At 36.6% G+C, this 26,089-nt stretch overlaps 1 protein-coding gene across 7 annotated transcripts in view; it reads right to left on the reverse strand.

The window, feature by feature from the left end:
* The window catches only part of LOC101901148 (homeotic protein antennapedia), a 281,076-nt gene that overhangs the window by 88,029 nt on the left and 166,958 nt on the right, over positions 1 to 26,089 (reverse strand). The window contains exon 1 of one of the 7 annotated variants that reach the window (XM_059126637.1): positions 2,263 to 2,294. The exons of the other annotated variants lie outside the window; for them this stretch is intronic. The gene's annotated coding sequence lies outside the window, so the exon portion shown is untranslated. Of the gene's footprint in view, positions 1 to 2,262; positions 2,295 to 26,089 lie in introns of those variants that run through there. 7 annotated transcript variants of the gene reach the window in all.

Here is a 26,089-nt window from a genome sequence, read left to right on the forward strand (position 1 = left end):
AGTGGCTATCGTTAGAGCACTCCAACATTTAAATGTGAATAAATCTTTTGTGTCTCGTACCATCGCTCGTTACTGTGGTACTGGTAGCGTAGCCCTACGTCAAGGAAGTGGACGGAAAAAATAGCAACATCAGCAGAAATAGTTCGAACATTAAAGAACCGACTTGATCGAAATCCGCGTCGCAGGGATCGAAAAATGGCTCGTGAGCTGAACATATTGCAATATTTCATTCGGCGTATATTGAAAAATGAGCTCGGGGTAAAGCCGTTGAAATTCCAAAAAGTGCAAGAGCTTACACCACAACAGAAAGAAAATACAATCTAAAGAGCTAAAGAGTTGCTTCGCTTGGCCGAAAGTGGTGAACTGCCGAGTTTTGTTTTCTCCGATGAGAAAACATTCCTTGTCCAACAGTTTGTGAACTAACAAAATAATCGTGTTTATTTGCCAAAGAGGTCAGCTGAAATGTGCACCTTCGATTGGCCAACAGAAATCACGCGCCGGCCATGGTTATGGTGTCTACCGCCATAACAGCCGATGGTCGCTTTCTGCTCGTATTAAACGACCGTGACATCAGAATAAATGCCGAGTATTGTCGCGAAAATATTCTGGAGGGTGTATTGGCTGCAGAACTTGGACATTTCAACAGGACTCAGCACGCGCCATTCAAGAATGGTTACAAAATGAGGTTCATCGCATCATTTCCAGCGCGCAATGACCATCAAAATCTCCGGATACCAATCCGTTGGACTATTTTGTTTGGAGTATTTTGGAAAGCATGGTTGGCACTAAAAATACCAAAGTGTCGATCACCTCAAGCAAGCGCTTCGCCGAGATTGGGCCAAAATACCGCAGAGCACCATTCGGGCAGCGTGAGACGGTTTCATTGAAGGCCATAATTCGTGGCAAAGATGACCAATTTGAACAAATCTAAACTTATTCTAAAATTGAATGCTATTCCACATGATATCTGATGGCGTTCAAAGGGGTTTCCATAGTAAATTGGTCACTTCTCCTAAGGGTTAAATTTGAGTAACGCACAATGCACATATATTTTCGAATTCATATGCGGAAAATAAGAAGCAATAAATGTTAATTTGAGAATAACAACATTACATATAGTGTTGGAAATTTTTCAAATTTAATATTTGAAAGAAAAAAAAAATAAATAAATGCGTGGTAGCTTGTTTAATTAATTTTAATCTATTTCCTTTTATAAAAATAGTAGAGATATACATTAGGGTGGTGTGGGGGTTTTAATAAAATATGTTCGCATTGTTTGTGATACCGTAAAAAACCCAATTTAAAACAAAAAGTGTTAAATAAAATAAAACAAATCCGATTGATCTCTCTTACACAAGGTTGATATTCAAAGTTAAAAATAATCAAATATATTGAAACAACTTTATATCTAGTTCTCCTACCATCCAACCTAATAAAAAATAAAAAAACCATAACAATTGTTAACATTTTTTCAACAAAAAAATTTTGTGAAAATAATACCTTTTCCATTTGTATGGTGGGTAAAAAAATATTTTTCTGATATAGAAAGCGCGAAGTAATTCCGCATCAGTGACCTTACATTTTTGGTGTGTTCCTCCATACCCTAACCGTTAGTCCATCTGCTTTATAGAAAACCAACCAACTTGGGGGGGTTCATGGTTTGTTTAATTCCCTGCCTAAAAACTAAACCAAGCAAAGTGTGCCTTTTTACATAGCTCAAAATTAACACTCTTGGTAAAAAGAGACCAAACAACAACAACAACAAATGGTAAGCAACACTAACCCCAAGAACGGCAAAAGACTATCTGGCATACCCCTTGGAATGGACAGTTTGTTTTAATTTTCTTCATTTTTTCAGTTTTTGCTTTACTCGTCTTAAATTGGTTGCGCTTGATGGCTATTCGACCGGAATCACATAAGCAAAAGGTGGGCATTGGAACTACCATGAACCTATACATAAAACATACAACAAACCCAACCACTTTCGAACACAAAGACACAACATTTGAATTATTAGTTAGTTCCGCTGGAATTTTAGACATACCTTTTTCGGTTTCCACCAGCCCCTAACCATAAAACTGAATAAAAAGAAAACCTTAATTAAGGTTTATTCATAATGAAATGGGCCAGTTCAACACGCTCCCCTTGTTTTGTGTTTTTGTTTGTTGCTGAAATAGTCTTGTAAGCCCTAGTTAAAAATTTGTTTAAATTAAAGTTTATTATGTGTGAACATTGTTCTTTTATATGATTTGTTTTGGTTACCTGCTGTTAATACACAATTTCTGTTCGCATTGGTATTTTTTCAAATGCAAGTTAAAAAAAATTAAAAAAATTCTTTACCAAAGAATTTAAAGAATTAATAAAGCACACACCTGCAAAGAAGAAAAAATGTGTAATTAATATTTTTGAAATAATTTATTAACAAAATTAAAAACTTATATTACTTTAAGTTTTTAATTTTGTCCGTTTTTTAACCTGACTCTCAGAGAAAGATTACATCAAACAGTTAACAAACAAAAGTAAAGCATGTAGTCATTTTTTACATTCTGCGACTAGAAGTCGAGCCGTTATATCTTGGAGTGTCAGAAAATCCTTAAATATTACTCGATTCGATCAATTTAAGCTTAAGATTTTTTTATGTTATGATTTTTTACGAAAAAATATTATACAAAAAAAGAAAAAAAGTATATATATATATAAAAAAATAAAAATTTTCAATAAGTTCCTTGCTTCAAAAAACCTAAAATCTGGGAATATATCAACCCAATGCCATTGTCTATAAGCTTGAAACTTATAAGATCAAAATATACCAGCAAAGTGTTAAGTCCTTAAGTCAAAATATCGGTAATAATTGTTTTCAGAATGCTATGGCTATATCTAAGTTCTAACCCAGAAAATGACAAATATCAGTCATGCTACAGCAAATTATTGACCTACATTGGGCACCATTTGTTGGAAAGGGATTTAATCTACTGAGAACTCAAATTTCCAATGGAAATTCTTGATTTCTAAATGGACATTTTCGTATTTAAGCAATACGATTGGATTTGGACACAAATCCTTTACGATTTTTCAATGATTCCTTAGTCTTCAAATTCAAACCGATTAATTTGAAAGGGTTTAGTTGGACGGTTACATTTTTCTATTGTATATTTTGATATCCTCTGCCATACATAGTATTCCGGTTGTAACTCATCGAAATAATAATTTTAGACCCCTGAAAGTGATCAGTGTAAAATTCAAAGACGATTTAGCCTTGTACGTCCGTCTGTCTGTTCGTTTGTTGTAATCACGCTAGAGTCAAAACGAATTAAGATATGAAGCTAAAATTTTGTTCAGATCTGTCTTTTGTCTGCAGGCAGGTCAAGTTCGAAGAGGGGCTATATCGGCCCACGACATCGTATAGCCCCCATATAAGGGTACCCCCCGATAATCGGTATTTTGATGATTTTAGCCACATTTTTCAATGGAATTGTCTGAAATTCTATATAAGGAGTTCTTTGTGAGTAATTTACACCCTGAAAGAGAATTGTCTATATAGGCCCACGATATCGTATATCCACCATATAACGGCACCTCGTAATATTCGGTATTTTGAAGATTTCAGACAAAATTTTCAGTGGAAATGTATCAAAATTCACACAAGAGGTTCCTTCTAAGTACTTTACTCCCTAGAAGAGAATTGTCTACATAGGTCCACGTTTTAGTATCGCGCTCATATAACGGTACCCCCAGTATTTTCGGTGTTTTCATGATTTTTGCGACATTACTCACCAGAATTGTTTCAAATGTCGTATTTTAAGTTCGGAACCATTACTACAGCCTATGACAAAAATACTTATGCAGGACCACGTCTTCGTATAGCCCTTATATGACGAGTTTCATTTAAGCAGTTTTTTTCGACGGAATTTTTTTTGAAAGTTTTTGAGTCAAAAATCTTTATACACTAGGGCATCGAATTGCCTCGTTAACGGACAGAACAAACGACGCAACTCGAGTCACCTTTGCATACAAATACACGGAAATTAGTTTAATGGGAATTAAAAAAATAACATTTTCGGGAAAGTAAATCCATTTACCTCCTTATGGTCAAACATATTAATTTTCTTTGTTTAGACTCACTTTTTACGTGTTTAAGCTACGCGGCAATTCGTGCAACATCCAGGCAAGTTTTGCAAAGAAAATAGAATTGACCTTTCTAACGTACAGGTGACTTTGTAGAATTGCTAAAAATAGACCTATACAACTTGAAATTCAGAAAAAATAATCGGATTTGTCAGTTATAAAGAATTGACGCAACTCGGGACCCAGTATAACATTTCCGATCGTATTTTGGTCCTAGTCACACTCTTCAAGCGAAATGGGTATAATTTGATATTTTAAAATATGAATGGGTCATATGTTCGCCACAATGATCAATGTTGGACCCGGCTCCGGAATATCATTTAAATAGTGTAGACTCTAAGTAAAGGTGTTTTGAGAATCTCAAGTGTTTATTACAGGATAACACGTTTTACACGCTTATAGATTTTAGAATGGAGCGAATTGAATTTTCCCTAAATTTGGCCATAATTGAAGTTTTTTAATGGTGGAGAACATAAGAAGTTCAAACAGTTCAACATAAATCCATTTTCACTTGTTTTTTTATGAAAGTTTACGGCTTGGCGGACAAGGGTTGGAATTTCCCTTCGTTTTGTGAATGTTTGGCAATTTAATAAAAGGAAACAAACGATTTCTTAATTTCATTGGCGTTACGCTTAAATAAATATTTCTTAATATCAATATATAGCGGAATTGCTTAAATTAAAAAAACCCTGTATGTTAAAACACTCACTTCCTCTTCCATACTCGATTCCCTTTTTTCCTCAAACATTGTTTACACTCTTCGCAAATCATCTATGCCAGCAACGAACCATTCAAGCATTCAATTCATTGGATTGGTATTCACTCCAAACATAAATACATACATACATATGTACATACATAGCTGACATTGTTGGCAACAATGGTAAGTAAAGTAATTTTCAAAATGACAACAATGTCATTTTTGGGTTCGGGTGGTGTGCTCGCTTTTTGTTCGTCAAGCCAAAATACACAATCGACAAAATAGTACAAAAGCCATGGAAGGATATGCCTTTAACACCCATGAAGCGAAAAGAACAAGTTGGAGTAAAACTGACTTCTCCCCCGCTTTGTGACTTGTCACAGGCATTACAAACATTTTTGTTTGCCATTGATTTGCTTTCGTTTCCATTTATTTTTCTTTTATTTTCCTTATTTGAAATGGTGGGCGAAGTAGTGTGAAACTCACTTGCTCTTGTTGTTTTTGTCATGTAGTAGGAAGAAACTTTGCCATTTCTTTTTGCCATCAGCAACAGAAACCGAACAAAAAACGAAATGTTGTCATATTTTTTGTTTGCCATTCATTTCATTTGTTGTCTACAACTTTTCACATACTCCGACTAACATGTACTGCAGAGGCCATGGTATTTAGTCCTGGATTGGCTGCTCTCTAGACTTACAATATTTTTCAATTAGAAATTATTCTGTTGTAAGTAATTCGATTATGTTCAGTCGTTTGAAACATTTTCGTTTTGGATGTCGTTTTTTTGTGTTTGTTGTTACACACCCTTTACTTTGTGTTTTTCTCGTCTGTGTACGTTTGAATTTGCTGATAAGGATATGTGTAAGGATATGGTAGTTTAAAGGCTATTTTATTCAAGAATTTTGGGGTTTTAAATTAATTTTATATTAGTAATTTCAATTTCCAGAAAATCTTTATTCGTTGAACAAATTTTTCTTTAGCATCTTCAGACAATTTATTTACAATAAACAACATAACAACTTTATCAACTGGCCCAACACTCAGCGGAGGCTCCGAAACAATACACCAAAAAAAAAAAAAAAACCAAGACAAAAAATATCACACAGACAACACTCAGTACATCACCTGACTTGAGAATAACATGCCGACATATGCGACAATAACGACAAACGTCAGGCAGACATACAGGGAGACAGTCAGACACACATTTTGTCCGTCTGCAGTAAGACTCAGGGTACATAACTTACAAGATGCCATGCTGCCAAAATGCCTTAACTTGCAAGTTGTTGGACATTGCAACTGGAAACAACTTAATTTCGTCTAAAATCAAAATCTCAGACGAGGATACCGACACATATACACACCATGCACGCATGCGCAAACAAACAGTCAAATTGTAATATAATAACAACAACATAACAATTTCAGCAAACAATTGTTGTAGATGTTGTCATCATTGTCGTGAAAACGTGTGTCGCAGTCAGTCACCAGCTAAAGTTACGAGAGAGTCGTCCACATCGCCGCTGCTGTTGCCGTTGACATGGGCCAAACAAACAGCAAGATCCAAAAGTTTAATCCGAAAAAAAAAACGAACGCTGAAGCTGAAAAACTCATGCGGCAATCATACCTGTAATTGTAAGTAGTTGTGGGTAACACAGAAGTTGAACGTCTTAATGTTGTTGCTGTTGCTGAAGAACGATTCGAGTTTTTGCCTTTTAGTGGCGCACCAGCCTGTCGTTATGGGGCCCATGAATAATACGTGAAAATATTATTTTTGTCAAGTTTTAATGAAATGATGCCATGCCGTGCAATTGTGGACAAGAAAGAAAAACGCACATACGAGTACACAAAAAAATGCATTCATTTGTGGGGACACTGCTCGACTTATTATTGCTAAATTGCGTTAGCCAAGTCTCAGAGCAGGCGTACAAGAAAAAATGCTAACTGTGCGTAACATAGAGCGAAATTTTTTCTTGATAACACCGTTTCCAACGAATTAAATTAAAATCATTATTCTGTTAACTTAATTTTTTTATGATCTTTTTTTAACTGCTTGCATCGAAAATATACCAGTGGCGCCCAACGTGGGATAATAATTTATTAAAATTATTATAAATGTAATACTGTTAACTGCTATAGCCATACGTCAAAATAGCTGAATCGCCGCGAATCAATTATGCCGCCTAAATCCACATAGACAGATTTTAAAATATCTGATTGATTTTAAGCAAATGGGATCTTTTTTCGGCCAGCGGCTACCACCTCAGTATACATTTTATCTTTGCGAGCAGCATACCTTAGTAAGCTTTTCGGTGCGAATATGTTTCGACTCGATGTTTTACATATTACCTCAACTGCAGCATGAAGTCGGAGAAATATAAAACGCAAAATAATTGCGTTGTTAAATTACAATGTGCCAAAGAAAGTAGAACCAGATGTGAGGGGAACTAGCGTTCCCTATCAACCCTATCTCGAACTGTTGCGAAAAGGAAGGTTCCAAGACATCGACGGAATTGCAGACAGCAATATACCTTGCTGGTCGAATAATTGTGGGCTTTGGCAGCCCGACTATCCTAGAGTAAGGATAGATATTGAATAAGCGGATAAGGTGGCTAGAATTGGAATTCTTATTTTTTCAATTTTCAATGGAATACGATTATTCTTTCAATCGTCTTTTAATTTTTAAACGTCTTAAATCCGACTGTTGCTTTTTGGTGAAAACATCGTGAGGTCGGCTTTTGGGAACCAATTTTACATTTTTGTTGGATTGTTTAATAAATTCAAAATGTATGCAAAAATTCTCCTTTGCATCATTAAATCTGAAATAGATGCATTTTGTACTGGGAGGTTAAACAGAAAATTGTTTTTCGATAGACTGAGAAGTCAACATTTGTGTTAAAAGCAAAAGTCTTAAAGTCTAAAAGTTGTGCTGTCGATCTACGTAGTAGAGATCAAGGCCAGAATAAATAAAGGGATTGAAAAGCCCTCCACAACCGCGTTTAATGACTTAATCTGCTAATTCGCCCTACATTGTGGGGATGGCGTGCGAAGCGAATATGTTTCAGAGCTCTAAAAGATGACGAGGTGGTAAGCGATGTTGCAAATATCATTGTAAGCAATTGAATATGTCGAGAGTCAACTATACAAAATTCACAATCTGTCTTTGCTTTCAATTTTAAAAATTTAGGAGCTACGGGCTTTTGGAAACATGTTATTGAAATTCTGCTAAGACATATATACATAGTGATGTGATGAAGAGGGTTATGTAACCGCATTTTTAAAGAATAGTTTCCCTCAAAAATATCCTCTATTTCAATTACTTATCCATCATAATAATAATTGTATGAAAAATTTATTGTAAATGGTGTTCAAACCTGTTCGGTAAACATCATTTATTTGAGGTTTGGGAATTGTTTGTCGGCATATCAACTTGTTGCCAGAGTTATGAAATAAATGACACATTTTTTACGAAGGTGTTGTCAACTGCAAAAATGTAAATGCTTACACCTACAACACAAATAAGAGTTATGTGGCTGTTTATGATATCATGACAATTTCATTACAAGACAGCTAGTACAGGAGCAGTTTGATAACGTAATTATTATTTTTGTATTTGATATTAGTTGTAAGAACAGGATTAAACATTTTCATTTTTAATTCAAATTTATAATTTTAAATTTGTAAATTGAAATTATATATAAACAGTTTTATTTTCAAGTATTCTCACATATTTTTAGAAAAAGTTTATTTTTATTAATATATGTATTCAAGCACAGATTTTCGTGTTAAATACAAAATTATCATAAATTTTATTTTGATTTATTGTTCAAGAGAAAATCATATCCTTTAAAATATTCCTTGAAAACAATTAGATTTTCATTTTAGAATCAAATAGCAATCTGTGAGTCTGTTTTGTTCAAAAATATCAGGGAAACCTTTAACAAAATTGCCCTCAATTAATTGACCCTTAGAAAAATTTGACATTCATTTAAAAAAGGATGCAAAAGCCTCCATCATCATCGTCGTCATAATCCTAACTTTCGAATGAATTTTGTACAACTAAATTGGCAAATCCCCCAAAGTTTTTTTTCCCTTCTGTTTTTAGTTCTTGGTTCAAAACATGCCAGTTAGCCAGCCGCATTGATTGTGAGGATAAACGAACATTCAACGCACAACAGAATTTCAACTCCTTTCTAGACATAAGCCAATCAAACAAAATCCATGTACCACTCACCCAGTCTATGGTCACTCGATCGATCGATTGTTTGTTTAGTTATTTTTTTCTTCTTTCATTTTATGTTGCAAGATTTTGTATAATATTAGGTTTTTTTTTTGTTGGCCCAGCTTGTGGTAATTTTGTGGGCGTTTTTACTTATATTAGGTCAAGAACGTGCTTTGAATAACTATATCGGCTGCCCCCTCGAAGGATGGCCAAACTAAGAAGGCGACTCCCCCAATCACCATCTATGAGGCTGGTGTGAAGGAAGTGAGGACCGTGCTGGCATCGTCGCTCAACCCCCGCGACTTCACCATAAAGATGCTGAGGAAGGGTGTCATAACCCTTAGTTTAAGTAGCCTTAACATATACGATAAGGTCAGGGCTCTTCTTGAACAGAGGGCGTATAAGTTCCACACCCATACGCCAAAAGATAGGTTGCCTTACACTGTAGTGGTCGACAGGCTTTCCGGCGAATTCACAGCCGATGAAATTAGGGCTGAGCTAGGTACGCTAGACTTCCCAGTCTTCGTACAGAGTCTGGTTAACATTGCTCCAGACAAGTGGCTAGTTAGAGTAGATCGGAAAACCGATATAAATAAATTGTACAAAGTTAATAGGCTTTTTAGTCTTAGTGTAGTCATCCGAAAGGATAAAGCTGTAAGCTGTTGCTACAACTGTCAACGGCATGGACATATAGCTGCCAACTGCGGAATGCCCCCCAACTGTGAAAAGTGCAGCGAAGGACATCCGACCCACCTGTGCCCCACGTTTGGAGAGGACAAGGAGACGGACGCAGTACCCAAATGCGTCAACTGCAAAGTGGAAGGCCACTCTGCAGGTTCCCCTTCCTGCCCGAAACGGAAGGCAATTTTGGCCACTCGGACCCAGAGGAAGCTGGAAGCCGAGTCCAAACAAAAAGCCAGGTCTGGCCGCATCGCTGATGAGAAGGCCAAGCTGACTTACGCTGGTATTGCGGGAGGAAAATCTGGACAGCCCCAGAAACCCACCCGGCCATCTACCACCCCCATATCTCCTGCTGCCGCCGCTCGCCCATCCGGACCCACCCAAGACATTGGAGGACTGATGAGCAGCATGCCCAAGGAGTTCGGAGACCTATCGACATTAGCCAAGGTTAGGTCGTTCGGTCCCAGTTTTAGGCGTATCCGCGAAGAAAGGGGAGACGCGGAAGCTTGGTGGGCCCTAATGGTCCATATAGCCTTAGAATAAGTATGTTGAAGTGCGTTTTTCTAAACGTCAGCTCCATAGTTTCTAAAACTAGGAGGCACTTCTTGCGGAATTTTGTCCTAGAGCATCAGCCGGACATTATTCTGCTGGCAGAAACTTGGCTCTCTCCCAGCCAAAAGTTTTACTGCCAAGGTTTTAAAATCTATAGGCAGGATAGGCTGACAGGCCCAAGAGGGGGCACTGCAGTCTTAGTAAAAGATAGGTTCCGCTCAGAAAAAATCCCCATTTCCTCAGGGGATATAGAATCTTGTGTCGCTAGGGTCTGGAGGGAAGATGGGTCCTCCATAGCCTTCGCTTCTGTTTACCAGCGCCCTGTTGGTCCCTTCCAAATTTTGGATCTGGACCCCATACTGGCTTTACGCGGCAGTGGCGACCTTGTAGTTGGTGGAGACCTGAACGCGAAACATCCCTTATGGGGTGGTGCAGAGGTCGATACCAGGGGAAGAGCAATCTCTGCCTTCCTTCTCGATTGTCCGGATGTAGCAGCCATTCCATCTGATAGGCCCACTAGGCCCAATGGAACGGCAGGGTCGTATATCGACTTCTTCCTGCACACGCCAGGCGCAGCACTGGCAGCGGGTAGATCGACCTCAACGACCCACTACTTTGAATCCGACCATAGGGCGATTCTCATAGAAATAGAGTCAGGCTCCTTACAAAATGGAGAAGTCAGGTCGTTCCACAACTTCGACCGGATGAATATCCGTCGATATAGGCAGCGCTTGCGCAGCGGCTTGGAGGAGGTAACTCTGCCAGCCGACCGCAACGTATCCATTTCGGATATTGATAGCTGCATTGAGGATTTAGGCTCCGCCTTCCGAGATGCCATAGATGCTTCAGTGCCCAAATATAGGGCAAAAAGCACTATCCTGGGCAATCTCCCCCCTAGGATCGCGAGTTTTATTAGGGAGCGTAGACGGCTTTGTCGAGTGTTGCGTAGATCTGGTGATCCTGAGCGACGACTAGTCCTCACGGCTGACATCCGCAACCTCGACCAGATTATTGAAGCCAATATTCGCCGATTCGAAAACGATCGGTATAAGGACTATCTCGAGGGAATTACGGTCAATTCCAGGACCTATGGTAAGGTCAAGCGATTGGCCGGCCTCTCCTCTCGAGATTCAGTCAGTCCTCTCGTAGACTCCACTGGTACCAGGGTGAGCTCTGACGAAAATAGGGCTGAGATGTTGGCGGACCAGGTGCAGGGAACGCTTCGACATGGGGGAGTTTCGGTTGCCGATTCCTTCCAGCGCCAAGTCAGCTTGGCGGTGGAGGGGATTGAAGACCACTCTCCTGTTGTGTCGTTTAGCAGTTCATTCACTGCTAATGGCTCCTCTGTGGACAACATCTCCCTTTGGGAAGACAGCGGGTTTGTCTATCCCAGGAAGGTTGGTTTTGCGCTTTCACGCCGACCAGCCCGTAAATCCTGCGGTATGGACCAAATTCCCGATGTAGCTTTGAAAAGGGCAGGAAATGTAATTCTGTCCTTTTTGACAATTCTTTTTAATCATTGTCTGAATTTAGGGTACTTTCCTACGGCTTGGAAGGAGGCCAAGATGGTTCCCATCCTGAAGCGGGGTTCTGATCCCTCTCAGTGTGGTAACTACAGGCCTATTTCCCTCCTATCGCCGTTTGGAAAGTTACTCGAATCCTTTATTCTGGCAAGGATTAGAAGAACCGTAGAAGATAGGAGAATTCTGCGGGATTGTCAGTTTGGTTTTAGGTCTGGTCTCTCCACGACCCATGCCTTAACGGCTTTCAGCAGCTTCGTTGGGAAAGGTTTTGATAGGAAGTACGGAACTATAGCCGTCTCCCTAGATATCGCCAGGGCTTTCGACTCTGTCTGGCACGATGGGATTTTATATAAATTCCAATCGTTTGGCTTTGACAGACAATCCTGTAGAATGGTCGCTAGTTTTCTTAGGGATCGATTCTTCAGGATTAAGGTGGGTGAGCGACTCTCTAGTCGCCGCCCAGTGTTGGCAGGGGTTCCTCAAGGTTCCCTTCTTGGCCCGATGTTATACAACATCTTTTCTTGTGACATCCCGGCTCCTCCTCCTGGTGGTCTTCTCCTGACCTATGCCGATGATGTCCTCTTAGCCTTTTCCGGTCCGCTTGCTAGGTCGGTTAATAGGCGCGTTAACGAGTACCTCGATGCCCTCCATCGGTACTTCGTTACATGGCGCCTAAAATAGAATGTAGGGAAATGTTGTGCTACGGCCTTTCTTGGTCGGCCAGGCATAGTATACCCTAATTTTAAGAGGTTTCAGCCGGTTCTTAGAATAGGTTCTGAGCAGGTTCCAGTTTCAGACAAGATGAAATATTTAGGTGTTATATTTCAGGAGAGGTTCGACCATATTCGGCACATAGACTACGTCCTGGCTAGGGCTAAGGGTCTATATTTCGGATATAGTCGAATCTTGAGGATGAGGGGTGGTCTTTCCCACGATGTTAGGCTTTTGATCTACCGGCAGGTGATCAGACCTATCGTCGCCTACGCCTTCCCCGTCTGGTTTGACATTTCGTCACATCAGATGGAAAGGCTAAGGTTGTGGGAAAGAAAAATACTTTCCTCTTGTCTGGGACTGCGCCCCATCCTTAGGGCAGATGGCTCCTATAGATCCTATTCCTGTAGGGCGATCTACGATAGGGCGAAAATAGACAGGATAGATGTCTTTATGACTAAGACTGGACTGGCATTTTTCGACAAATGCCAGTTCATAGACAATAGCATCGTTGAGGGAACGTTTAGGTGCTTAGAAGATGCGGACCAGCTACGAGCTCGGAAGCATTTGCCGCCAGCCGCCCTTTACAGGCTGAACGAGCTGGGCTTACTCCATGGGGATGAAGGTCTTCTATTCTACCATAGAAGATTTTTATCCTCGGACTGGAGTAGACTGGTGTACAACACCGCCCAGCTCTCTTAAGTTAGGTTAAGTAGTTTTAAGTGTATTGTAAATATTTAGTTTTAATTTAGTTTTAATTTTTTCCACCTAGTTCATAAGATTTTCATGGCCCTTTTTTTGTATTATTCTATTTTTCGGGGCATAATTTAAGTTGTAGCCATAAGGCATAAAGTAGCTTGTTGTGATCACAAACTTGTTGTGACACTTTTTGTTAACGTAAAGTAGGCGTTGTACAAATGCATGTTTATTTATAGTATAGTTAGGTTTAAGCCATTTAACCTATGTTAGTATTAAGACTTGAATTAATAAAATGGCCATAGGCTAAAAATGAAAAAAAAAATGAAAAATGATGAATAACTATAGTTATTTGTTGTTGCCATTGTATTTGATTTCATAATATTGTTCAAAGTCAGCCGGTCAGCCAGCCAACTAGTATTCGAACAAATGTGTTAGGGATTTAGTTTTACTTTTTCTTTAAAATCCTTTCCTTAGCTGCGAGGGTACTGGTTTGGTTTGGTAGAATTTGGGGAAAAACGCCAAATAGTGCAGAATAGGTTAGAAATGTTGTGCAATATAAACTTATTGACTATCAGAGGCTGTTTGGTAAGTACTTACATTGTATGTCACATCCCTGTTAGGGTAAGAGGAATAGTGACCTCTTGTAAATAATCTTTTTCGAAACTGTTTTACTTTAGAGGTTACTTGCCATTTGTCAAATGTAGGCAAAAGAAAAAAATAATACATTTTCCCAGACCCAAATGCCGATGTTGTGACGGAAATCGTTTCAATTATTTCATTTGTCGAATTAAGGTAAAAGTAAAATTTAATGAAATCTTCCCAGACCAAAATGTCAGAGTTGGGACAAAAATCTTTCCGGAAATCATTGACAGAAAGACATGTGAAGGAATTCACATATTCTCTAGACAAACATTCAAAGGAAAGGCCAATGTTTTCCGAACGAAAGTCTAGTGTTTATAAAAATTATGTCATTTGGAATTAGAAGTAAAATTTCCACTTAGATTTCAGTTAAATTTTTTTTTGGCATAATATGCGTTTAAGCTTTTGAATCTACAGAAATAGTGCAAGTAATAGCGGAACATTGACTTTTTTCGGAGTAAGAGACAAAATATCCCATAGACTTCGAAGTCTCACAATTTATTTGTATATATAAGAGGAATATTGAAAAGCTTTAGATTTGTTGCTCTATTCTCGTAAAACTTTATAAGGCCTAAGAAATCAAGTAGTTCAGTGTTCAAAATTTCAAATTGTCATTTTGTAGATTTTTTTGTATTATTATTGTACGTTTTTATTATCGCTTTTGTCTTATGCTTTTGGAAAAAGAATCGTTTTTTTACAATTATCCTATTTCAAAAACGTGGCCTGTAGATGAGTCGTATCTTTTTTGTTGTTGTTCTTTTGAGCAATAATTTCACTTGTTTGTGGCTCAGTTAAAATCGTTGGCTTTAATTGTAAACGATCAACCTCACGTTGTTTTGTCATTGTCATCATCACTGCTCTAGCCATCACTATGTCCAGGAATGAAGATGATAATGATGTTAGCCAATGCCACCGCCGCTAATTCTACTTCTGCCGATATCGTTGCCATAGTTGCTCGCAATTGTCTTATGGCCCAATATATGCAAGTTAAAAACATAAATCAATGTCAGCCATAATCATTTAAAATCAATCAAAATACGAACGCTTTGGCTAAAACTAAAAATTGCCCTGTTTTGTTGTTGTTATTGTTCTTTTTAGAATGATGTCTGTCCGCATGTGCTCTGTTTCTAGCGCTGGAAAGCTCTCGGCCTTAGCTTTGGCTCCCGCTTCTCTGTTCGGCTTGGTCCTCAATATTCATGAATGTCCGGCTATTTGGCTGGTGTCTGTCCAGTCGTCTGTGCGTCCATCTATGTATGTATCTACCATCTATCGTCATATGAGCGCTCTATTGGTGGCTTAGTTGAATCAATCCGAAGTTTTTTCATTCTTCTTTTTTTTGGAACGTCCAAATTGCTTTAGAAGTGTATATTGTTAGCTGGTCGTACGTCCGCCTTACTATCTGCTGTCTAAGATCTATGCTATGTTGGCTGACTTAGTTTTTATACATATTTTTGTTTCTTTTTTTTTGACTTCATGGAGTCTTCTGATGGTCAGTTTGTGTCTGCCTATTTGTCTCTCTGTCCGTCCATCTGTGGCCTTTTTGCCACACTAAGCTTACCTGTCAAGTGTGTGTGCGCCATATACAAAAAAAATTATGCGATTTTTTGCTATTTGCGTTTACTCCATTTTTCCTTATAGGGGAGCCAAAGAGCAACAACACGCACAGAAAACGTTTTTTTCAGCTAACGCATGACTATCTAATGTTTGCAGTATATTAACATATCGATTCCCGGGTTTTCATTATTTTTTGTTGCCCCTGTATGGATATTCGCTTATGTTTGAATGTCAGCTTGTGTGTATGCGGACAGATGGCCCTCAACTTAATGAAGTTTCTGGGTCAAGAAAGAATTTCATGACAAATTGGTTTTTATTTTCTTTAAATCTATTAAAACAGAAGTTTCGACAAAACACTTTAACCCTTTTTTAATAATGTAAAGCAAGGCTTTGCTTAAAATAGTTATCACTTTAGTGTCGAATATGGATGTCTACTGGGAAAAATTAAAATAGGCCTTATTTGTATATCCCCCATTAAATTAAACTTTATAGTCAAATAGTCTGTGATATGGGCCCTCCATTTAGCGATTTCTTCTCGTTTTCGTTATTTTGAAGGTTACAGCAACAATTTCAATCGAAATCGTTGTAATTAGCTTTTTTTTGGTTCTATTTTGCCCTTCGAACAATTTACAATAAGGGTACACTTTCAGAGTGATTACTCATATATCGCCTGCGTCACAGCTTAGTTTTGCTGCTGAAGTGCCAGTAATTTATTTGAGAAATATTAGTATATATAAAAAAAAATTAAAAAAAAAAAATAAATCTTTCAATATATCTCAAGGTTTTATAATCATGTTTTGAAGTTCTCAGTCATATTTTTTACTGGGTGTACAAAACTCTTATTTACTTATTCATTTTCTAATAATTTCGTTATTTTTTCGACCATTCATAATAATATTGAAGTCTATATGAGCCGATTACAAGTCGCCGCGTTAATCCAGGGCCACCTGTAATTGCTACAAATATGTTGTTGTTTGTTTTTAAGAAATGATTTCGTACGTGTCCGTGTCATGCGTCCAACGTTTGGCATAAAGTGACTGACTGAATAACTGAATGACTTGAATGGATCGAATTTTAACGTTAGGTGTCTAAGTGGTTTTTAAGCTACAGGGTGATCCAAAAAAAATTTTTACAGAAATTGTATTCTATGTTAAGAAAATATTTTGAATTACTTTTTAGGAAGTTTATATATATAACACATTCTAACAGAGAAACACACAAGACTGAATTTTGAATTCCTAATAGGGTGTGGTGTGTTGGTGTGGTTAAATAACAGCAAATTAACATTCCTTGTAAAATATATAAAACATTGCCGAAAAGTAGTCACTTCGGAAGTATTCAGTAAATGGTCCCCATCCTTGCATTCATCCTTACACTGTTGCAATTTGTCACTGCACCACCCTGTCTATCCATTTCCATGCCACTCAGTTTGATGCCTGTTCAAATTCTTTGCCAGGGAATAATGACGACGACGAGTAACATAACACACCAACAGTCACCATGGCATGGTGAAAAAATCTATAAAAATTTGCAAATAAAACATGGCAGTACCACCGGGTTTGTTATAAATTTTTTGCCATATAAATACCGGCTAGATTTAAAGTAGCGTTAGTCATATACCTACGGCAATATTTGCAAATGTGAATTGCATTCAAGGTGGTTCAGCTAACATTGTAAATATGAAATGAAAATAGACTCAAAATCTAATTGGGACACAGCTTTAGATGTTGCCTATTATATTCGTTGATATTAAATAATTCTACAATTGCACCGATTTTTTTATTGGTTTTATTTTATTGACGTTTAACAAAATTTTGATTGTTTGTTAAGATTTCGTTGTGTAGATAGGAATAATAACTGATATGTCAAGGTTTTAAAACGATTGGAGATAAAGTGTAGGCTATATCATATTTTTTAAGAATTTGGGTTAATTCTTCTGGAGTGTTTTCGACCTTGTGAAGAAAATCCCATTTTCATAGATGTTAGATTTTACCAGAGATTATTAATAACTTTTCACTGTTTGTTAAAGACGTAAAAGTTATATAATTTATTAAAAATTTCTGATTTTTCTTCTAATAAAATAAATAAATAATTGTTGCCTATAGTCCTTTTTATGTGAATTAATTTTTATAACTCCCACAATGAATCAAACACCAAACCCAACAAAATTAAATTCATGTAAAAAAAGAAACAAGCAACAGTTGATGATAAAAACCTAATCTAAAAACCATAAAAACGAAATCAACTTGTAACGATTATCATCACAACTTTAAGGAAGAGCGAGAAAGCGAAACACAATGGCAAGCAATCCCACCAACAACTACAAGATATATGTCGACACAACCATTTGCTGTATTTAATTTTATGAGGTCATAAAATGTAATCATTTTGCAATTTACAAACAAGTTCAAATCCATTGCCACCCAGTTAGCCATGAAAGCCAAAGAGCGAGAGAGAAAGTGGGAGAATGAGAACAAGTACTGGAATGAAGGATGTTACAGAAAGAAGAATGTCAGGAAAATGGAAAGTAGCACATAAAATATTTGAAATAAAGAAGATTTCTCTTTATATATATTTTCAGAATGACATAAATAAGCAACAATTGTCTAAACAATCTGGTAATGACCAAAATATGCCTGCATTTAATCATATGTTTCATTCAAAGACAAACAATTTGGCGCCTAATTTCCTACTAATGGAACGAACATGTGCTAACTTTAACAGTGTAGGGTAAAATTATTCAAACTAGACTAATGACTTCCAATACAAAAAGTGATCTAAATTGAATTTTTACACGCATTTTTTCAATGTCACTTCGGACGATTCTGGCTGGCTCACACGGTAGCTGTCGAAAAATGTAAATATAACGATTTTGAAGATTGCTTGAGATTTGAACTTCGGCGGGACCGATATTACTTGTCTTTCTTCTCGTTGAAGTAGGGATGCAAAAGATAACAATATCGTCCACTCTTTCTAAGAAAATCAGTGTTCCACTTTCTTCAAATCCCACACATTAATTTTTCCTTCAATATTAGATCTATTTTAAATATGAGATATGACGGGCAATCTTTCTGAAACCTTCCTTAAAAAATCTCATATCACTTATAAAGATAAGTGGGCCCATGACAAAGTCCGAACTTTGTGTTCATCCGAACTTCGAATATCATAATGTTTTTATAATATTTCAAATAATAAAATATTTGGCAAAACATAGCCAAGGATCGCGAATTTTTAAATATATTTTCAATGCTTTCCTGGTGGAGAGTCGTAATTTTGTATCATTTACAACTTTATTACTGGCTAGGATTTGTGATTCTTTTAATGACTTCCTGAGAATTGTGTATTTTTGGAAATATCTTTCTTAAGATCATGGCTAAATATAAAGCGTGGATATTGGAACATATTTTTCAATAATATCCTACCTTCAAATAAATCAGGGAACTTTTGATGATTTTAGCGACATTATTCACCAGAATTAATTCAAATTTGGGATTTGAAGTTCGTAATGGATACTGCAGCCTATGACAAAAAATTGTCTATGCAGGTCCATGTCATCGTATGGTACCTGCCGATATTCGGTATTTTGGTGATTATTCACCGCAATTGTTTCAAATCTGGTATTTCAAATTCGTAAGGGATGCTACAGCCTATGACAGAAAATTGTCTTTGCAGGTCCCCGTCTTCGTATAGCGCCTATATAACGGTACCTCCCTATATTCGGTATTTTGATGATTTTAGCGACATTATTCATCGGAATTGTTGCAAATTTGACATTTGAAGTTCGTAATAGAATGACCTAATACAGAAAATTGTCTATGCAGGTCCACATTTTGGTATATTGGTATCGATGATTTTAGCTTCATTATTCACCGAATTCTTTTTCAAGTTTCGCATTTGAATGTAATGGATTATGACAAAAGTTGCCTATGCAGGTCCACTTCATCGTTTAGACACTAATATGACGGCTACATTTGGTATTTTAAAATTATAAGAGAATTTTAAACGGATTTTATTTTTTTTGAAAATTGCCAAATAATTGAATTATTTTTTAATAACATCCTGGGGAAAACATGGAAAGCTCTCCAATAACATCGTAACATCATAAAAATTCTTAATTTTCTTGTAAAAATAAAAATATAAAATGTTATCGATTTTTCAAACAGAACTTTACATATAATCCTGGACTTATTTAAGAAAATTATGGATTTTTGCTGATTTCTTTTAACTACTGTCCTATAAAAAGTGAATTTTTAAGAATATCTTTAAGGACTTCCCGAAAAAAAAGTTTTTTTTTTAATATTCACTGCTGGTTAGGAAATACTTTAATATATAAATTAATGGCCATTTTTTGACGGTATATATCAAAATAAACCTAAACCTTCTAAATTGTTTGTGTTAAACTTTCTACGTGGAAGAACCACATTTAAAACGTTCCTGCATATACCAAGCTTACTATTGACTCACTTTTATTCTTCACTGTAACTTATTGTTTATAAGAAATTTAAATATCTTCTCCACCAAACGACCATATGAACTTTTCTCATTCAAAAGACGCCACTTCGTTTTCCCACTTTATGTTGCCCTTTCCATTGGACTTCACTAAATATTGGTTTCCCCCCATTCCACAAATGGAAATGGATGAATGAATTCTTATAAATGTGGAGATCTTCAATTATGATCATAAATCAATCGTCACCGTCCCATTTTATTATTTTGTTTATTATAGGCGCAGAACGCATACATATGCAGAGACCCCTTTTTGGAAGAGTGTGTTTACGCTGCCCTCACCGCCATCCCCCTTACTTTAGTAATAATTCTCATAATTATATTCCATGTTAGAATTTCAGCTAAATATGGTGTATAACACTTTATTAAAAGAAAAGGAACCGGCTGTTAAAAATCCAACGTTTTGCAAGGGGTAATTTTGTATAGACTTTTACCTGGCGGCGCTGTCGCTAGCGGTAGTGTTTTTTTTTTTTTTTTTTTTTGAAAATTTATTCATAAGAAAGTTGATTGAGCGAAGAGGAAGTGTTTAAGAAATATGTTTTGTTGTTGTTTTTTTAATATATTCAGGGCCATATCATACAGATACAGTTCTTGAGAAATTCAGTGGATAGGTGGTAATTTTTTTTTCTTTCTCTAGTGAGATGGAACCTTTATTCATTTTTTTTTCAATTTAGATTTAGTTTAAGGAGATAATTATATTCTTATGATTTATGAACATAATTGCCCAGATTATGTTAATGCATATGGGGTCTTAAAGCTCAATATTAAAATGTTGGTTGTTTAATTCTTTCTTAGCTTGTTTTTATTTAGCATTCCCGATATCGCTTTTTGAAGTAGTAATCGATTTGCCAATTTTTAATAAAATTAAATATCTTCTTTGCGTAAAAATCGCCCTCAATCGTGAACAAATAGATTTGTTACATTATTTGTATTCCATTTGCAAAATATCACCCCCAAAAATTAATTTCCTTGATGTTTATCAGAAAAAAAGACACAACCCCATTTGTGTAATCCATGCATAAACGTTCGTTCGTACATTCTTTGGTTTATTCATTCACCCTTCCGCTAAACGTCGCCATTCCGTTTTACTCCAGCCAGACAGCGTTACCACGGAAGTATACCCCGGTCCTGTTACGACGGAGATTGAAATCACAATTCAATAACTCCTTTCATCATATGCCACAGATGTATGGTCTAGGTCTTTTTCCGAAAACGTCGCATATCCTTTACAAAAAGGAATTGTCGTTTTAATCATGATTGGATGGCTTTTGATGTTGGCTGGCTGCTGGCTGGCTGACTGCTTTCAAATGCCATCAACAACATGAGTGTTCAACAAAAATGTTTGCGTAATGAAATGAATTTCTCACAATCAGTCGCGAACGAGTATGATTTGTGCAAATAAACAATGCTTTGCAAACAAACGGCAAAAAAATTATGATGCTGCACAGTGGAAAACTAGATAAAAATTTGAATTGACATGTTGGTATGTTCTCCAAATATATTTTTTTAGAATATTCTGTTTACCTCCGAGAAAAATAATTATACCCTTCACAATTCACAACAGGAAATAATAAAATTGTGATTACACCTCTAAATATTCGGAGTCGGAGAAAGGTCTGTCTGTCCAGAATGGTTGGTACTGAAAATTAGATATATCGGTCCACGTTTTTGTATAGCCCCTCCAATATTCGGAGTTTTGTTTATTTGTGTCATTTTTCTCCACGAAATTGTTCCAATTTGGAATTTTTGACATTGCAACAGGGCCAGGGTGGCAGAACATTACCTATATAGATCTACGTTTTACCATAGCCCCATAAAGCGTTACCTTCGCATATTAGGTATTTTGACGATTTAAGCCACATTCTCTTACGAATTTGTGTAAAATTGTGGATTTGTAGTTTGTGATATTGATCAACGGTTTCCATAAACGGCACCCCATGATATTCGGTTTTGTGATGATTCTAGCCACTATTGAATATTTCAATTTACTTTTTTTACCCTTTATTTGGGTGTTCTTTTCACTGTGTCTCATCGTTTTGATGCTGATGTATTTTGCCCTATGTTACGTTAAATGTTGAGAATGTGGATGATTACAACAGACAAAGGCGGAAATTTTTGTGACGTTGTGATTTCTGGCATGCTGCGAACAGTATGACAAGGCTGGCTGGTCTTTCCGTGGTCCGTGGCCATCGAGCACGCTGTCTCTTGATGTGGTGCGTTGCTTTTGGTTGGCTGGATGGCTGTTTGGTTGATTGAAATGGCAAGGATTGTTAGTTCCCAACATACAGCTGGTTACGTTTTACGTTCATTGAAGCGAACTTTACCACCATTGCCGCCACCCTGTATTTTGCAATTTAACCGTTTAACTAAAAAACAAGTGCAGCGCACACTGAAGAATGGGGCAACACACATCAGCAACATCAGCGGGGGAAGAAAATTTTCATAGAAGAATATACATATTTTCATATGACAAGGATGATAATATGCTTGGAGTTAAGGGCAGTCATTGCTTGATGCTGTTTCATTGCATGGCATAACAGCAAGCAGGCATCCGAGGTTGTGGCAGGCGACTGGTTAAATAGGAAACTGACACAGCTTGAGGGCAATATTATCAACAGCGGTTGTAAGGCCAGCGCCTTCAGCATCAACAATGTTGATGATGGCAAGAGAAAAATAACAAGGGAGATGGAGATGAGATGAATGTTAAAGATAGCTTCAGATAATGTTGTAGACAGAGAAAATAAAAAAAAAACAAAAAAAAAAAGAATCTAAGGCGTAGCAAATTCAAACGAAATTTAAAACTTTTTGATTATTTCAAAATATATTTAAAGGATGTTACTAACTCTGTGCTATGTGATATTATGTGACAAAAAGAAGAGGATTTCAAGTGTCATAACAGAAATTAACGTTAATACCTTTCGATTGGCTATACTTCTTAAGGAAATCCGTAGAAAGTATGCAAATATTTTTCCCCTCCTTTGCATCTCAAGCTACACCATTTCCGTGTTCCACCATTTCATTCATAAATTTTTAATAAATACGGCATGTAAATATAGCGCAGATGTTTCATCTTCACAATGTCAATGCTCGTTACTTTGCATGCAAAATATTCATTGTGAAAATTTTGCGTTTTCAGTTATGGAAGAGAAAACTAAAAAAAACAAACAATACTATGTTAATATGTATGTATCCTTAAAGTATTAATATCAAACCGAGCATGGTTTACCACAGTTTCATACAACCTGCACAGTGGGTGGTCAAAAAGGGCAAGGAGAAGGAGGCACCGGAAAACCAACGGTGGAAAATATAACAAAACCCTGCTTTGTCATCGACCAATACTCACACCCTTTAGAATTTTTGCAAAAACCTAGCTCCACCATCAGCTGCAGAGGTAGGAGGAGTCAAATCACCAGCAACCTTTATCGTTAATATCTGTACCCTTTGTTAAGGGCAAAGCTTTTGTGTCAACACCATCAACATGCTCGAAATCAAGTCTATGGGTAAGTTGTTACAAACAAAAAAAAAAATCTGATTCATTCCGCCGATTTTTCTGAAGGAAGTCAGTGTAGTGATTTACCCAATGAACAATAAAACCTATATGGATTTAATTAAATATTCCTTTTTTTATAATACAAATGTCGAAATTTAAAAAAATCCGAGGGTTTCAAATTGTGTGTAGAACTCTAATTACGCAGGGGAACGCAATGCCAAATACGTCAAGTTTACTTTATTTTTACGAAAATTTCGGATATTTCCTTAAACCTAAAGCAAAAGGTGCAAGTTCCACCTTTGTAATATGAGATAGTCTTCTAGAGAAATATAACACCTCCGGGATTTTTATTGGATACAGAAGACCTACAAATCCTCCATAAGTAGTAGAATAATCGTAGGACTTTTGTAGGAAAGGTAAGGGAAGATTCCTAGGTCTTCTATAGGAAACATAAGACATTTGGGGTTTCCAAAGAAATGAAATACATATAAGTCATCCATAGAAGATAAAAAGCCAGCGGTAGAAAATGAAAGATAGCAGGCTACAAGGTATCGGTGCAAACATTAGAAGATTTGATATATCTTCAAGGTCTTCTGCATGTAATATAAAACTACTTGGTACTCCTCCTTACAAGATGACAGATCATTGGGTTGTCATAGAGAATGTATGAAATCGGTGTACTGTATCGAGAATAAAGACGTTTGATTCCTATGTATACGAGAAGACTCGTTTGCATGCTTAAGCCCATAAAAGAATACTTGGCCTTTTTTAAGGCCTTGGTCTTCTACAGCTAATAGCCTTTGGTCTTCTATAAACACTAGAAAGGGACTTAAAGAAGTTTCGATGTCTTGTATTAATAAAAGCCAACACCACTCTGTTCAAAAAAAGTATTTTTTTATTGTCAACTGGGTTAGCTACGCATTTTTTTCGAAGTAAATACATGCACATGGGTCTCATATTTATATATTGAACAATTACTTACATATATACGTTTATGTTTGTATTTTTTTCAATTTCCATTAAGGTATGTGGGAAGTAAAGTGAAAAAGTCTCGATTGGGAAAGAGTAACAAATTCACACTGACTTGACTATGACGACTTGAGTCCTTATGCACAATCTACCACCCACACGGCACATACTCACTCATATGATCATCACACATACATCTTCATACATATACACATCACATTTCATTGGAGGGTTGGCCTACAATAGCCTGGTGTTAACGCAAGCTTCTTTGAGCTTCATTCACATCTTCTTCTTCCTCTTCTTCAGGCTTCTTCCTTTCATTACAATGCGCTGTCATGCGATGTGCACCACCTTTCATGTGCTGCTTGTGTTTGCTTACACAGCAGGATTGTAATCTTACATTTCATTGTCATTTCATATCTTTTGCATTTTTGTTCGAACGTTGATGCATGCATGTAAGGAGGAAAGGGGGAAGTGTAAAGAAATCTCAGCGGTATATTGCTTTCATTGCTTCTGCCATTTCCCCCCGACATTTTGGCCTGGCTTATTGTGGTGTCGCACTTGTCAATCGCAGTGTGGCTTGACACAAAAGGAAATAAGAAAAGTTATGAGTTTTTGTTATTTAACAAAAAATAGAAGGAAAACAACAACAGCCACATTTTTTGTAAAGTAATGAGGGACCCATACCTTGGTATAAAGTAAAACATTGATTGATACATACCCACAGTATTTGTGCTAAACCAAGAGATAGTTTCTTCGAAATCAATTTTGAATCGATATTAAAGAATTCTTTCATTTCATGGTCATTTGCATAGATTTCTAGACATAGAAATATTTTTGGAATTGCATCGACAGTTGTATTGCATTCTTCTCAGATATTCTATAAAATCGAATAATGTCTAAAATAATTCTAACATCAAATAAATTCTCAGGCCTTGAAGCACAAAATTGTCCATGTTCCTTTTATGGACGTATTTTTTTATCAAGCAAAAAAAAAAAAAATGAATGGAAAAAAGTAACCTCCCTCACACTATAAATTCTAAATTGTTCAAAGGACATCTCTGCAAGGCAAGGCTCAGCAGAGATAGTGTACTATTAAAAACAACAAACAAAAACAAATTCAACAACATGAAAAAAATAGCAAAATACCATTGGAAACGATTGAAAAGTAATTGGCCATAAATTAAAAAAGAAGTGAAACGCTGCAACAAGCCAAGCAACAACCTAAACATTGGCGACAAACGACAAGTCAAGTGTTTGGCATGTGAATGTAAAGTGACAATTTGATTAAAATTTGTGTTGTTGGTCTCTTCGATAATATTTCAAAGAATAACAAAGAGAAGCAATGAAAAACACGACAACAACTATAAAATGTATATGTATGCCAATTAAAATTGCCAATTCCAAAAAAAGGAACAACAAGTGGCAGAAGGAGAGAGAGAGAGAGAGAGAGAGAGAGAAAGCTAGTCACTAAGTGACAGGATAAAGTAGTTACTTCCGGACACCAATGCAGACACAGTCATACAACTGAACTAACCCAGATCATCACCATCATACCATTGATTCTATATAAAACAAATAACAAATTAATTAAAAAGTCAAAGTGAAAGAGAGTATAAATCCACTTAAATCTACGCGCATATTTTGTGGTTAAACTCATACAAATGTATACATGGAGCTGTGATACGACCACAGGATACAAAATATACAGTGTAGGG

Source organism: Musca domestica, unplaced genomic scaffold (assembly GCF_030504385.1).
Source record: "Musca domestica strain aabys unplaced genomic scaffold, Musca_domestica.polishedcontigs.V.1.1 4, whole genome shotgun sequence".
Taxonomy (NCBI): Eukaryota; Metazoa; Arthropoda; class Insecta; order Diptera; family Muscidae; genus Musca; species Musca domestica.